The sequence below is a fragment of the Aquarana catesbeiana genome, linkage group LG03, assembly GCF_042186555.1.
Source record: "Aquarana catesbeiana isolate 2022-GZ linkage group LG03, ASM4218655v1, whole genome shotgun sequence".
NCBI lineage: Eukaryota > Metazoa > Chordata > Amphibia > Anura > Ranidae > Aquarana > Aquarana catesbeiana.
Genome location: NC_133326.1, coordinates 50201759 through 50215188, shown reverse-complemented (window position 1 = coordinate 50215188; position 13430 = coordinate 50201759). Strand labels below are relative to the sequence as shown.

The following is a 13430-nucleotide window of genomic DNA, read 5'->3' as shown; positions in this document are numbered from 1 at the left end:
TTTGAAAAGAAAAAAAAAATTCAGTTTTTTTTTTTTTTTTTGTTCGGCATAGTGGTGATTGCCAACAAAAGAGCTCTATTTGTGTGGAAAAAAAGAAAAGGAATTTTGGTTTGGGTACAGTGTTGCATGACTGCCCAATTGTCATTTAAATTTTGAGAGCGCTGAAAAATTGGCCCAGTAGGCAAGTGGTTAAAAAGGACCTGTCACCAGCAATAGGTTTTCGCATAGACACTAATGCTGGATACACACTGTGCAATTTTCTTTAGATGTTTTTCCTTTAGGTCTAACAAAACCATATAATATGAGGTCAAACCTTTTAAGAGTTTCAATTTGTATGCAATCAGGCAGGCCCTTGCACTACATAGTTTTGGTAAATCTAAAGTAAATCGGACAACAAAAGTTGTATAGTGTGTATGGGGTCTAAGACCCCTTTCACATTGAGGCGCTCAAACTGCCCATATAATGTCAGGCGTTTTTGCAGCGTCAGTGTGTGGTGTTTTTTTTTTTTTTCTTCGCTCCAAACATGCTGCTTGCAAGACTTATTATTAGCCAGCGCACCGCCTCAAGATGAAAGCATCCGTTGATATTAATGGGAAGCAGTTTTCGGGAGTTTTTCAGGCGCTTTTTTTTTTTTTTCTTTCTCCGTGAAAATGCCTGAAAAGCGCCTCAGTGTGAAAGGGGTCTTGGGGATGATTTACTAATACTGGCGAGTGCAAAATATGGTGCATCTCCGTATAGAAACCAGCTCGGCTTCCAGGTTGTGTGTGGGGTTTTTTTTTTTTTTTTTTTTTGTCAAAGCCCAACTAAATTAAGCGGAAGTTAGAACCTGGCTACCATGCACAGCTGCACCAGATTTTGCACTCTCCAGTTTTAGTAAATCAAACTCGCAATTAAAAGTGGACACTTGTTCAAGGGAACCTGCCATGAGAAAACATGGAGGCCGCCATTCGGTAGCTCTATTTTTAAATTTTTTTGACTGTCATGCTGAACCTCCTGATTCACAGCTTTGAATTGCTGACCCTTAACAAGTGTGTAGATGAGTACCAAGACTTGTTCTTGGTGAATTATTTTTATTTATTGCTAATCTGTTATCTGACATTAAAGCCAAAGAGGATAGCAGCCAGGCAATGTAGAAGCATTGAGGACCATATTGGTGTCATAACAGTTTTACTTTAAGACCCTTCCATATAGCAACATGGAGGATTACTTATCTGCTGAATAATTAGGAATGAACACCCATGTGCCCGTACATATGCACGTTTGCCCATCTATTCTCTGAGCCATCAGTGTACACAAACACACATGACATTTTTTTTTTTCTAGTTTGCTGCAACGCAGGTATCTCCAGTTGTAAGCAGCGCTCTAGGGCCTGGTATGATTTCTGTTGCATAGATGCTTCTTGAGAGATCATTGGAAATTAATGGAACCTCTGGAACCTGTGCAGAATGCCTGTGAGCAACACATGTCAATGCACATTAGAAGACGTGCTCCTGGGTGGGAAGGTGCCCCTATGATATCCTTGGGGCGGTAGCAATTCTTCCATGCAGTTGCACCTTGTACCTCGTTCACCCATTTAGATTGTATATAAATGAAGGGATTTTGTCTGCTAAGCAGATCAAGAGACTACTGAAAATGGTGACTCTTTATTGCCACAGCTTAAAGTTGAATTGAATTCTAGCAATGACATAAGATCTACCCTTGCAGTAGCCCCCCCCCCCATACTGCAAGGGTTAAATGTTGTTATAATCTAAGAGTATAGGGATAAAGTGTATTAGGTAAGCCTTATCCCTCAGTCCAGTAGGCTCTAGTATTATCCTGAAGCTCCAGACTGTGGTGGGTAGTCCCCTGGCAGGGCTATTAAAACGAGAGAGAGAGAGATCTCTATTTCAGCAGCTGTGCTGACTATGCCCAGTTCTGCGCCATTCATAGCACCTGTTTTTATAGATTCCCTCAATGCAAAGGGTTCCATGATTAGAGGATGAGCAAATGAATGAAGGGGTCTGCCTTCTCCAATCACGGAATGCTTTGTGGGAACCTTGGTGTGTCATGACTGGAGCACAGATGTGGACAGGGTGGGCATAGTTGGTGCATTTAACAAGTGCTTGTTGCAGGCACAGCCGCTATATTAATTGGCTTTTTATTATAAGAAGATCGCCGCTGTGGGCAGAGAAATTGAGGTTTTTTTTTTTTCTGTAAACAGCAGCCACCAGCACATGGGACACACTTCATTGCTTGTGGGTAGCAACACTGATGCTATTTTTAATGGGGAAAAAAAAGAAATTGCCAAACTTTACCTTAAAAGTGTAACTGCACTTACATGTTGTAAAAAATGTTTTGTATTTTTTTTTTTAATTGCTACACAAGCCATATTGTAATTTGAAGTGATTGTAAAGGTGTTTTTTATTTTATTATTTTAAAAACACCATTACAATCACTTTAAATTTACAATATGGCTTGTGTAGCAATTGTTAAAAAAATTTGCAATATATATATATATAATTTTTTTTATTTGTTTTTTTTTTTTTTAATTTTAAACATGAAAGTGTAGTTACCCTTTTAAGCTATCGTTTGGCGATTTCCATTTATTCATTTATTTTTAATAAACTTTTATACGTGCCTGGTCCAGGCAATAGTTTTGCACAGAATGTCTCTGATTCTCCTCCTTCTGAGGTCCCCCGCTGGTGCTCGTGGCCCATAGTAAGCCGTTGGTAAGGGGGCACTTGTGTGGGCTCAACCCCTGGGCCGCACTGTGTGCGTCTATTGACACACAGTTTGGCTCAGCCCTGCCCTGTCACTTGATTTGATTGAAAGCAGCAAGAGCCAATGGCTTCCACTGACCAATGAGTCAAGTTAGGAGGGAGAGAGCAGCACCGGATCAAGCTCAGGTAAGTGTAAGGGCGGGGGGAAGGAGTTGCACATAAAAGGTGTTTTACACCTTTGTTAATTAGTACATTGTTAAAAAAAAAACAAAAACGGCAAGGTAAAAAAAACATGGGGGGCGTGGTCAAGATGGCCACATGAGAGGACGTGGGTGACTGGAGCTCCGCACCTGGAAGGCTTAGTTAGCCGATTATACGGGATCTACTGCTACCCTGATCTGCTGTCAGGTATTGGGCATGAGAAGGGGAAAGTCCGGTACTAACTGAAAGCGGAACTCTGCTCCAAAACCCCCACCACCTAAGGGCCTACCTGCAGGTAACAGCCCCAGCATGGCGCCCCAGACTGAGCAACCCAATCTACCTCCCCTGGGGACTAAACAATTTATTGCCCACATGCAAGCTATCATGGGTTGCTAGACCACTCTAACTGCAAAAATTGAATTCGTGCAGATAGGGTTAATCAGGCGTGATATGGATGAATATTGGGATAGACTCTCAAACGGAGGGTGGGAGACACTGAAGACACGCATGATGCCTCCCTCTGTATGCTACAAGTCAAGATGAAGGCAATGGAATCCCACGCTGAGGACCAGGAAAACGCAATAAAAGGGTTAAATTACAACATGATGTTCCCAGCCCGACTGCGTGTAGTGGATTGAGAGTCTACTCGTTACTTTACCTCCCCAGAGGAGGCATCTCAATGGCTCGAATCCCTCCCCCGAGACCGTTAATCCTAATTGCATTACATTTAAGTTTCCCTGCTCCATCCCTTCTACTTGCTTCCCCCGGGCTGTGCCCTGTGGACTACTCCCAATCCTCCTTCTGACTCACATTATCTGCTATGGGGTACTTACCTGGAACACTGGTGATTATCGAGCTGTGAAACGTTGGAGATAGGCCTGGGCTCCCTGGGGCGTCAGCCTGAAGATAACAGCCTGTACCCGGTTGCTATGGGAGATCCCCTACTGACCATCCTACCAGGGTAATTCACCCCCTTGTGCTATGGCAGTGTTTGCTCACCCCCAGATCCTCTGCAGTGCTATGTCAGAATGATGGCTGCTGTCCTGCCCAATTTTCTGATTCTTCAGCAGATATATGCCTTCGCTCCTGGAACTATAGGACTTGAGCGCTCAACTCCAGCTGTTTATGGGCCTCAAGGGGGTGTCGCTGGCTCCCCTCTCTGGATGGACATGAGGGATCTGTAGCTGTGGGCGGGATGCAGCTCTCCTTGCCTACTTGATCCTCATGGAACGCTGACGTGCTCGCCCAGGCGGGTCCCCTATACGGTATTATGTCTGATTACCCTGATGCCACTGTGGGATGTGGGTCACGTGAAAAGAACTCCCCTCCCCTCCACCCATCCCAACTAGTTAATAATATATCTCGTTTTTATATAGGTATATGTCTAAATTCTTTGTCTTTTTCATCTTTCTCTATTTCTGTTCTTCAAGTATTAGATGTAACTAAGTTTGCGTCCTTAGCATGGTCTAAGTGTATAGAAGTAGAGAACCTACAAAGGTACGATATTTATACTGTGATCCCTTTTATTGAATGTTGCCTCTAGGAAATACAAACTACGAAGCGGTATGCTCCCACCATTAGGAACTGTGTTCTTGGTGTGCTACCTGTTATGCACTGCCCCATAGGAGACTTTCTTATGGCTTAAATACTTATGTTTATTGTTGGGTTAGGTATGGGTACTCATACACTCCGTGGTTGTTCTGTTATTGGGGTGTGGTGTGGGAGTTATTTTTTCTTATCTGTTTGTTTTTTTTTTTTTTTCTTTTCTTTTTTCCTCAGTCATACGACAGCGGATCTAGCGTTCAGATGCTGCTTTTTTATGTTTTTTGCTGATTAACTTTTCTCTTTTTCAGGATGTGTTTATGTTGTTCCCATTTTGGCTGGTGTATCGTTCCCTCTGGGTCTAAAACATAGGAACTTACCTGATATTTCTTCCTGCCCTTTTACGTTTTGGCTCCAATAAAGGTCTCCTCTTGGAATGTCAGGGGTCTTGATTATACCAAACGCTCGTTGGTTTTTGACTACTTAAAGAAATATGTCCCCCATGTTTGTATACTCCAGGAGACTCATCTGATTGGGGGTAGGATCATGGGTCTCAAAAAACCCTGGGTGGGTCACCATTACTATGCCCGAGGGGTTAGCATCTTGATCCATCCCTCAGCTTCCAACTCCTCAATCTCAAATTGGAACCGGAGGGAAGGTATGTACTAGTTCATGCAATTGTAGACACGGTTGATATGGTGATAGTTTGTATATATCTGCCACCTCCTGCTACATTTTGCACAATCTCCTCTCTATACTTGCCTAATTCCCTACGGATAATGTTCTCCTTGCGGGGGACTTTAATATACCTCCGAACCCCTCTCTTGATGAGCTGTCTCCGAACCCTGCTACTGACTCGGCCTTATCTCGCTGGGTGCAACTGTTTGGGTTGACGGATGTATGGCAATGGAAGCATCCTTCAGACCGTATTCATATCGGACACTCTATATTCTATAATACCTTGTCTCGTATTGACCTGCTATATGCTAGTGTCAACATGTTACCCGAAATTAAAGGGACCTTTGTGCTTTCCTGCGGTATGTCTGACCACTCCCCAATTTTATGCTGCCTACAAACTAGGACCCCTCCTGCGGATAGACTCTGGCGCCTTTCCTGGTTCTGGATAGCTAATCCCACCATCAAAATTGAAATGGCTAAAATGTTTAGGGAATACTGGCTGGTAAATACAGGTACTATCTCACCATCCTCTATCTAGGGAACGTAGCAATGCTATGATCACACTAGAGGAAGCCGAAACTAAAGCCAAGCTGCTTGAATCCCGCTATGCTCTTACTGCTAACCCCATCACAGGCCAAGCTATGAAGGTGGCATACCGAGAGGTAGTGCTCCTTATAGTAGCCAAGGCACAGAAACGTCAGCTGGCCCAAACACAGAAATCTTTGAACAGGGGGGAAAAGACTGGTAGGCTCTTGGCCTAGATTTCTAGTGAACAGTCCTCTGTGTCTACTATAGCTCGTCTTAGGGGGGAGAATGGTGCACTGGTGGTGGATCCTGTGAACCTCAATGCCTGCTTTGGCTCTTACTACTCCAAACTATATTCCCCCAGAACACAACACTCCCAAGAGGAGCTTTCCGAGTTCTTGGATCGGGTGTCTTTTCCTGTTCTTACCCCTTCGGCACGGGAATGGCTGAATGACCCGATCACATTAGAGGAGGTTCAGCAGACATTGGGCTCCTTACAATCAGGTAAGAGCCCAGGAATGGATGGATTTCCGCCCGAATTCTATAAACAATATATGGAAGAGGCGGCAGCTAGGATGCACACCATGCTTACGAAAACTTTACAGGAGGGACTTCTCGCAAACCCCCCCCCAACCTGTGCTTGTCGTACCGGCCTATCTCTCTGCTCATTTCCGATGCCAAGGTATTGACTAAGATTCTCGCCAAGCGTCTAAATGAATTGATGATTACCTTAGTTCATGAAGACCAGTCAGGATTCATGCCAGGTAAGGGGACGGATATTAACCTTATGAGACTGTATACGGTCTTGGCCTCTGGGGATGGGCATGACCAGATCGCGGTGGTGGCCTCCCTGGACACCGAAAAAGCTTTGATTCAGTGGAATGGGAATACCTATGGGAGGTCCTCCGCAGATTTGGGTTCAGGCCTGTCTTCATCTTCTGGGTCGAGGCTGTGTACAGATCTCCGACGGCCAGGGTGCGCACCGGTACTGTTCTCTCCCCTTCTTTCTCTATAGGGGGACTAGACTGGGTACCCCCTCTCCCCGGGGCCTTTTGCTCTGGCGATTGAACCCATGGCTATCCTACTGCGCTCTGCACCCGAGACCCATGGCTATCCTACTGCGCTCTGCACCCGAGGTCCAGGGTATAACTATAGGTCCCCTTATTATACCTCAGATGACGGGGTCTTCCTACGGGCTGCCCTGACGGTCATCGACTGATTTGAGCGGTTCTCGGGAATCTGCATTAACTTGGTGAAGCCCATGCTTTTTCCGCTAACATTCAGGGGCTGATCCTCTGCTGCCGGATATGCAGCTTCGGAGGGTTTCAGTTCCGATAACTGGGGGTTGAAATCCATCGAGACCTAAAGCAATTTATCACCCTTAACTTAAACCCAGTAGTTTCCCGATTTGTCCCAGCGCTATGTTGCCTGGAAGTCTCTTCCCGTCAGTCTTGATAAGATGTCAGTCCTGCCTTAGTTTACCTACCTTTTTAGACAGACTCCTGTACAGATACCTAATATATTCTTTAAGAGACTGGATAGCATCATTACTTAATTCGTTTGGAATGGGGCTGTTGCTAGAATATCAAAAACGACCCTTCAACTACCTGTCCTGTTGGGAGGCCTGGCCCTACCTTGCTTCATCAAATACTATTGGGCAGCAGTCCTGGTCAATGTAAAATGGTGGCTGTCTGAGTTGCCTGCCAACCCCGCTTCTACTCTTGAGGTGGCGCTGCTCGGTTCCTACTCAGATTTGAGGAATTTAATCCACTGGGGTCACCGATCTAACCCACATGTGTGACCCTTAAGGTATGGGATGCTGTTCACCCGAAGGTTGAAAAGCTGAATACTTGGTCTCCCAAAACCCCGCTATGAGGCAATCCCCGACTTCCTCAATTCCACTTTATCCCAGATCCGGTCCTATGGACCAGAAAGGGGATTACAACTTTGTAAGACACATTTCAAGGACAGTTGATTACCTTTTTGATGCTCTTAAAAGGGGATCACATGTTCTTTAGATATTTCCAACTACGCCACGCTTTTCGCTCTCAATTTTCTTCCCCTGTACTATTAGTGATGTCTGACTTAAATGTGCACCAGTCTTCAGACAGCGGGAGAACACTTTCTACCCTCCTATAACATACTAGCCACTCTCGGCACATGCAAGGTCTCAACTATTTACACCGTGGCAGCGGGATATCCCAGAATTAGCAGATGACTGGGAGGAAGGCATCCAACAGTATCTTCCCCTGATGATTTCGGCACAAGATATTTACCCAACTTAAACTTTTGCACCGCGCTTACTACTCCCCAGCACTCTTGGCGAGAATCTACCCTGACCGTACGGCGATATGCCCCAAATGTGGCTTGGGCGATGCTGTTTTCTTCCATGTAGTTTGGTCCTGCCCCAGACTGGAAATATTTTGGAAGGAGATACTGGACGACAACCTTATTGGGAGAATTAAAGTCCCATATAGCCCTATTTCCCCCTCCTCCTAGACATATGTGATTTCCTTGAGGCCCCTGAGGAAAAAATTGTTTTCTACACAAAATTATACGCTAGGAAAGCAGTTCTCCTCCAGTGGAACCAAGCCCAAGCACCTACCAGACAGCTCTGGAAATCTTTAGGAAGGAACTGCTGAATGAAATTCGATAAAATATGGGTTGAGGCGAGACGGCTGACCCTTGAGTAGAGTTCGGAGGTTCCCTTACCACTACTACTTGCCCCCTGGTTCTATCCCCTTCCCCGCCGACCGTACGCACATCTGCGTACTCTGCTTTCGGGGGGTTATACCGGGATGATGCCCGCTGCTTATGTAAACATATGTAAACGGTGTTCAAATCACACATGTGAGGTATCGCAGCGATCGTCATAGCGAGAGCAATCATTCTAGCCCTAGACCTCCTCTGTAACTCTAACTTGGTAACCGTAAAAAAAAATTTAAAGCCTCGCCTATGGAAATTCATAGCTACCATAGTTTGTCGCCATTCCACGAGTGCGTGCAATTATAAAGCGTGACATGTTTGGTATCTATTTACTCGGCGTAACATCATCTTTCACATTATACAAAAAAATTGGGGTAACTTTACTGTTTGGATTTTTTTAAATTCGTGGAAGTGTCCCTTTTCCAAAAATTTGCGTTTAAAACACCGCTGCACAAATACCGTGTGATATAAAATATTGCAACAATCTCCATTTTATTCTCTAGATTCTCTGCTAAAAAAATATATCTAATGTTTGGGGGTTCTAAGTAATTTTCTAGCAAAAAATATGGATTTTAACTTGTAAACACCAAATTTCAAAAATAGGCTTAGTCATGAAAGGGCTATACATGACTTGGTCAAGTTTTTAAGAGGTGAAAGAGTTGATTGTTTGTTTTTATATTTACTTACTACTCTCTATATTTACTGCTACTCTCCCCTTGCAATGGCAGTAGGATTCTCCTGTTTTCTCACCCTCTTTCTATCTAATAGACTCCACTACGCCTTCTATGATATATATCTCATTGGATCTGGTATACTAGCCACAGGCTGAGATATCATATTTTGCTAGCTGATACGTTTGCTGTATTTCCACAATTCTTCTGTTTGTGTGTGGTGTGTGTTTTTGTGATGGGTTTTTTTTTTTTTTCCATTTATTTAGATTTTATGAAAACGGACAAAGGGGAAAAAAAATAAATAAAAAAGTAAGAACTTTACAACCACTTTAATATTAACAATGACCTTTCCTTTTTCAATCTGCAGCCGCTGCGATTCTCTGTAAAATTCAATGCAATATGGCAACCTGGAAGCATCCCTTACACCATTAACCGATTTCCCGTCCAGCCGCCGCAGTTAAACTGCAGCAGGATGGCTCCCCTGGGCGAGCCGTTGTAGCTGTATGTCGGCCCTTTAAGACACTGTAGGAGGCGCCCGCCCGCATTGTGTCCCCGGAGCCAATGCAAGTGTCCGGCAGGCACCCGCGATCACTTGTGACAGAGCGAAAACCTGTGTGTGTGTGTGTGTGTGAACACACAAATCCTAGTTCTGTCAGGGGAGAGGAGACGAGATTGTGTGTTCATATTAAGTATGAACACCGATCGGTCTCTCCCCTAGTCAGTCCCATCCCTCCCACAGTTAGAACCAGTGGTGGACTGACAAGTCATGGGGCCCCCGGGCAATAGGAGATTATGGGGTCCCCGGGCAATAGGAGAAGAATATGGGGTCACACAGTACACACACACACACACTATACACATATACACACACAATATACACACACAGAATACACATACACACACTGAAAAGGTACTGGAGAGGCGGGGCAGCTATAATCTTGGGATTTTTTAAGAAACACAGATTTTTACATACTGTCCCTGGTTTTATTGAGGCTGGCAACCCTGATGGGGCCCCTTAGTGGCATGGGGCCCTCGGGCAATGCCCGAATGGTCAGTCCGCCCCTGGTTAGAATACACCTAGGGAACACAGTTAACCCCTTCCCTGCCAGTGACATTTATACAGTAATCAATGCATTTTAATAGCACTGATCGCTGTATAAATGTCACTGGTCCCAAAAATGTGTCAAGTGTCTGAGTTTGTCCACCGCAATATCGCAGTACCGCTAAAAATTGCAGATTGCCGCCATTCTAGTAAAATCCAAAAAATAACAAAACTGCCATAAATCTATCCCCTATTTTGTAGATGCTATAACTTTTGCGCAAACCAAGCAATATACTCTTGTTGCAATTTTTTTTTTTTTTTTTGGGGGGGGGGGATATTTATTAAAGCAAAAAGTAAGAGATACTGTGTGGTGTGTGGTGTGTGGGGTGTTTTTTTTTTTTTTTTCTTTTCAAAATCAGTTAAAGCAACGCAGTGCCATATCGCGAAGAATGGCCTGGTCAGGTAGGGGTTAAATTGTTCCGGGGCTGAAGTGGTTAATGTATGGACCCAGAAATGTCTTTTTGTGTTTTGGCTCCCAGAAGTCTGCACAAAGATACAAGTCAGATTTTGGGCATCCTCAATAGAATAATCCGTTTAAATACTTGTAGAGGGATGCAGACACTGCAGCTTTTCTCATTAGGACACTAAGAATACACCAGCAATCGCAGCCCTTTAGAATCAGTTTGTAATTGGCTTGGTGAAACAAGCAACTATTTCTTTTGGACATGACTCTGAAACTGCCTGAGCTATCTTGTCAGGAAGCTGTCACTGCGAACAGCCAATTGTAAGTGGTGGAGGCATTCCCCACCTCACAGCCGCACATATACATGCCCCTTTGGCTGTCCGCAGTGACCGCTTCCTAGCGAAAATAGCTCAGTTGGGTTCGGAATCATGTCTGATCCCACCTGAGAGCCTTGCTGGTGAGGATGTGAGCATGCAACTGCAGCCCAAAGCTGCTTGGATGCTGTAGGGAATCAGCCAAATGGATTGAGAAATCCTGCTGGAGCCAAGATTCTTGTAAGTAATACACCTGATCCCTGCACCCCCAGACTTGGTGTGTTGGGAAATGGGGGGGGGGGGAGACTCAACTACAAAGGCAGATTCTGTCTCTGTCCCAAAGTTCATCTTTAAAGCAGAGACCCCCTTTAAACAAAGGAGCCGTCATGGTATAGTGAGTATTGGAGGCTCGTTAATGTGAGCTGTGTGTACATCAGCCGTCAGGATAGCTGGATGAAATGGCAGCTGTTAGATTAGTAGGCTCTTAAGGATTTGTTGAACAGAGGCATGAGACTGCAGTAAATCTCGACACACGTTGCTGGGAATACTAACATCTGCCGCTGGTTCTCTAGAACATCATTACACCTCCTTCATGTTGATTGGCTCGAACGAGCCTTATTTAAAAGATTTAGTTCTCCCTGGTGAGTTCATCCATTCGATTATCCTGGAGAGATTGGTTAAATGTTTTCTTTGGGATGCCGTACGGTTATTGTGTCTCTATAAACTGATTTCTTTCTATGATTAACAAGAGGAAGTGTAAAAGTCATCCACTATGACAATTACCACCGAAATGTGAAGGAAAGATTTTTCTTCCTGTTTATATGGTAAGCACGGTGGCAGGGTTGTTATTTGATGTATGAATGGATTCTCGTGGCTGTAAATTATCCTTCTAAACCTGAGCAACAAACAAGTAATCGGTGTTTATTCTGAACATATGTTATTCTCAAAGGCTTTTATGAAAGCAGGTATTTTTTAAATATATCAGGAATAATGTTTTGAATTCATGTGGAATTGGTGCATACCGGTATACCTGTATATAAACTGCCTAATGAATGATGTTAGGAAAAAAAAATGGCTGTATAAATACACAGATGCCAATGGTGTATTAGCTCTCCAAGGAGGAGGACATGGGCTGTAGCATCAACGTGAATGTGGTCATCAGTATCATTTTCAATCTATTAAAGGCATAGTCCACCCTTTGAAAAAATGTAGTTGGTGCACCCAAATTAACAACTTTGACCTCCCAGAAGTTACCCCCTTCATGACCATGCCATTTATTAATATTCAGCACTGCGCTACTTTAAACCGGCAATTGTGGGGTCATGCAAAACTGTACGCAAATGTACGCTTTTTTTTCACACAAATAGAGCTTTCGTTTGGTGCTAATTGGTTACAATTGGGTTTTTTTATTTTCGAATATAGAGGAAAAAAGACTGAAAATTTTGAAAAAAAAAAATGGCAGAAAGTAAAAAATATGATAAAAAAAAAATTTAATTTCTTCATAAACTGAGGCCAAAATGTATTCAGCTACATGTCTTTGGCTAAAAAAACAAAAACAAAACTGTACATTAATTGGTTTGTGCGAAAGCTATAACGTCTACAAACTGAGATGTATATACTGGAATTTACGCAGCTATAGATGCTATACTATGATGGTGGTGATCAGCAACTTATAATTGTCTGCCACCCTGTCGGTCACATCTGGTGCTAACACACTATCTGGAAGGGTCACTAACACTGATGTCGCTAGTTACCCTAATTTGGTGATACTACTACACATTGACACTGTACTAATGACATTGGCTGGGAAGCGGTTAACCTCTAGGGGCAATCAAGGAGTTAACTGTGTACCTAACAATATGTAATAGTGCTGCTTTTACTTTACTATCTGGCTGTTTTTTCTCCCTGCTTTGCAAGGAAAAAAAACAGTCAGATCGCTGTTCAGAGTTATGGGTTTTTGTACACACAGGACTCTTGGCCACAGCTGGTCAGCTGACTTCAGCCAAAATCGTCGGCTGAAATTGGCTGCCAAATTTGCTTCCCAAACCCGGGAGCAAGCCGGCAACATACAGCTATGTTGTCCGGCCTGCCTGTGCCGCCTGCAGTAAAACAATTGTGGGTGAGCAGCAAGTAGTTAATGCGGAATTTTATTCCCCTGATTAAAGTGTAAGTAAAACCCCCATTCCCCCCCCCCATTGTTTTCAGCCAAGGAAGCTGACAGCTTTTCCTCTGTTTAATCTAAAACTGTCATGCTGCACATGCGATCAGTTTAGACACAAGGCATTGGATGGCTTGACAGTTTGGTTGAGAGCACAACCAATGGTAGTGTTACATTTCTGGCACGTGTCGGAAATGAAACTGTTTTATGGATGGGTTTACGTCCACTTTAAATTTATGTCCATGAAAACGCCAGAATGGGACACTACGGCTATACTGCTCTGAACACTAGCGCCGTATGCGTTCAGAGACATATGCCCGAAACATGGATATTCTGTGTTCACGGCATAGGGCCCTAAATGTGAGTACCATGTAGAGTACAGCATTGAGCCCTATCCAGCCTCAGTACATTTAAGCCTGCCATTGCTCCAT

General features: G+C 43.9%; 1 protein-coding gene across 2 annotated transcripts in view; it reads left to right on the top strand.

Annotated features, from left to right (window-relative positions):
• The window catches only part of MAN2A2 (mannosidase alpha class 2A member 2), a 218864-nt gene that overhangs the window by 13567 nt on the left and 191867 nt on the right, over window positions 1-13430 (top strand). The window lies entirely within an intron of this gene.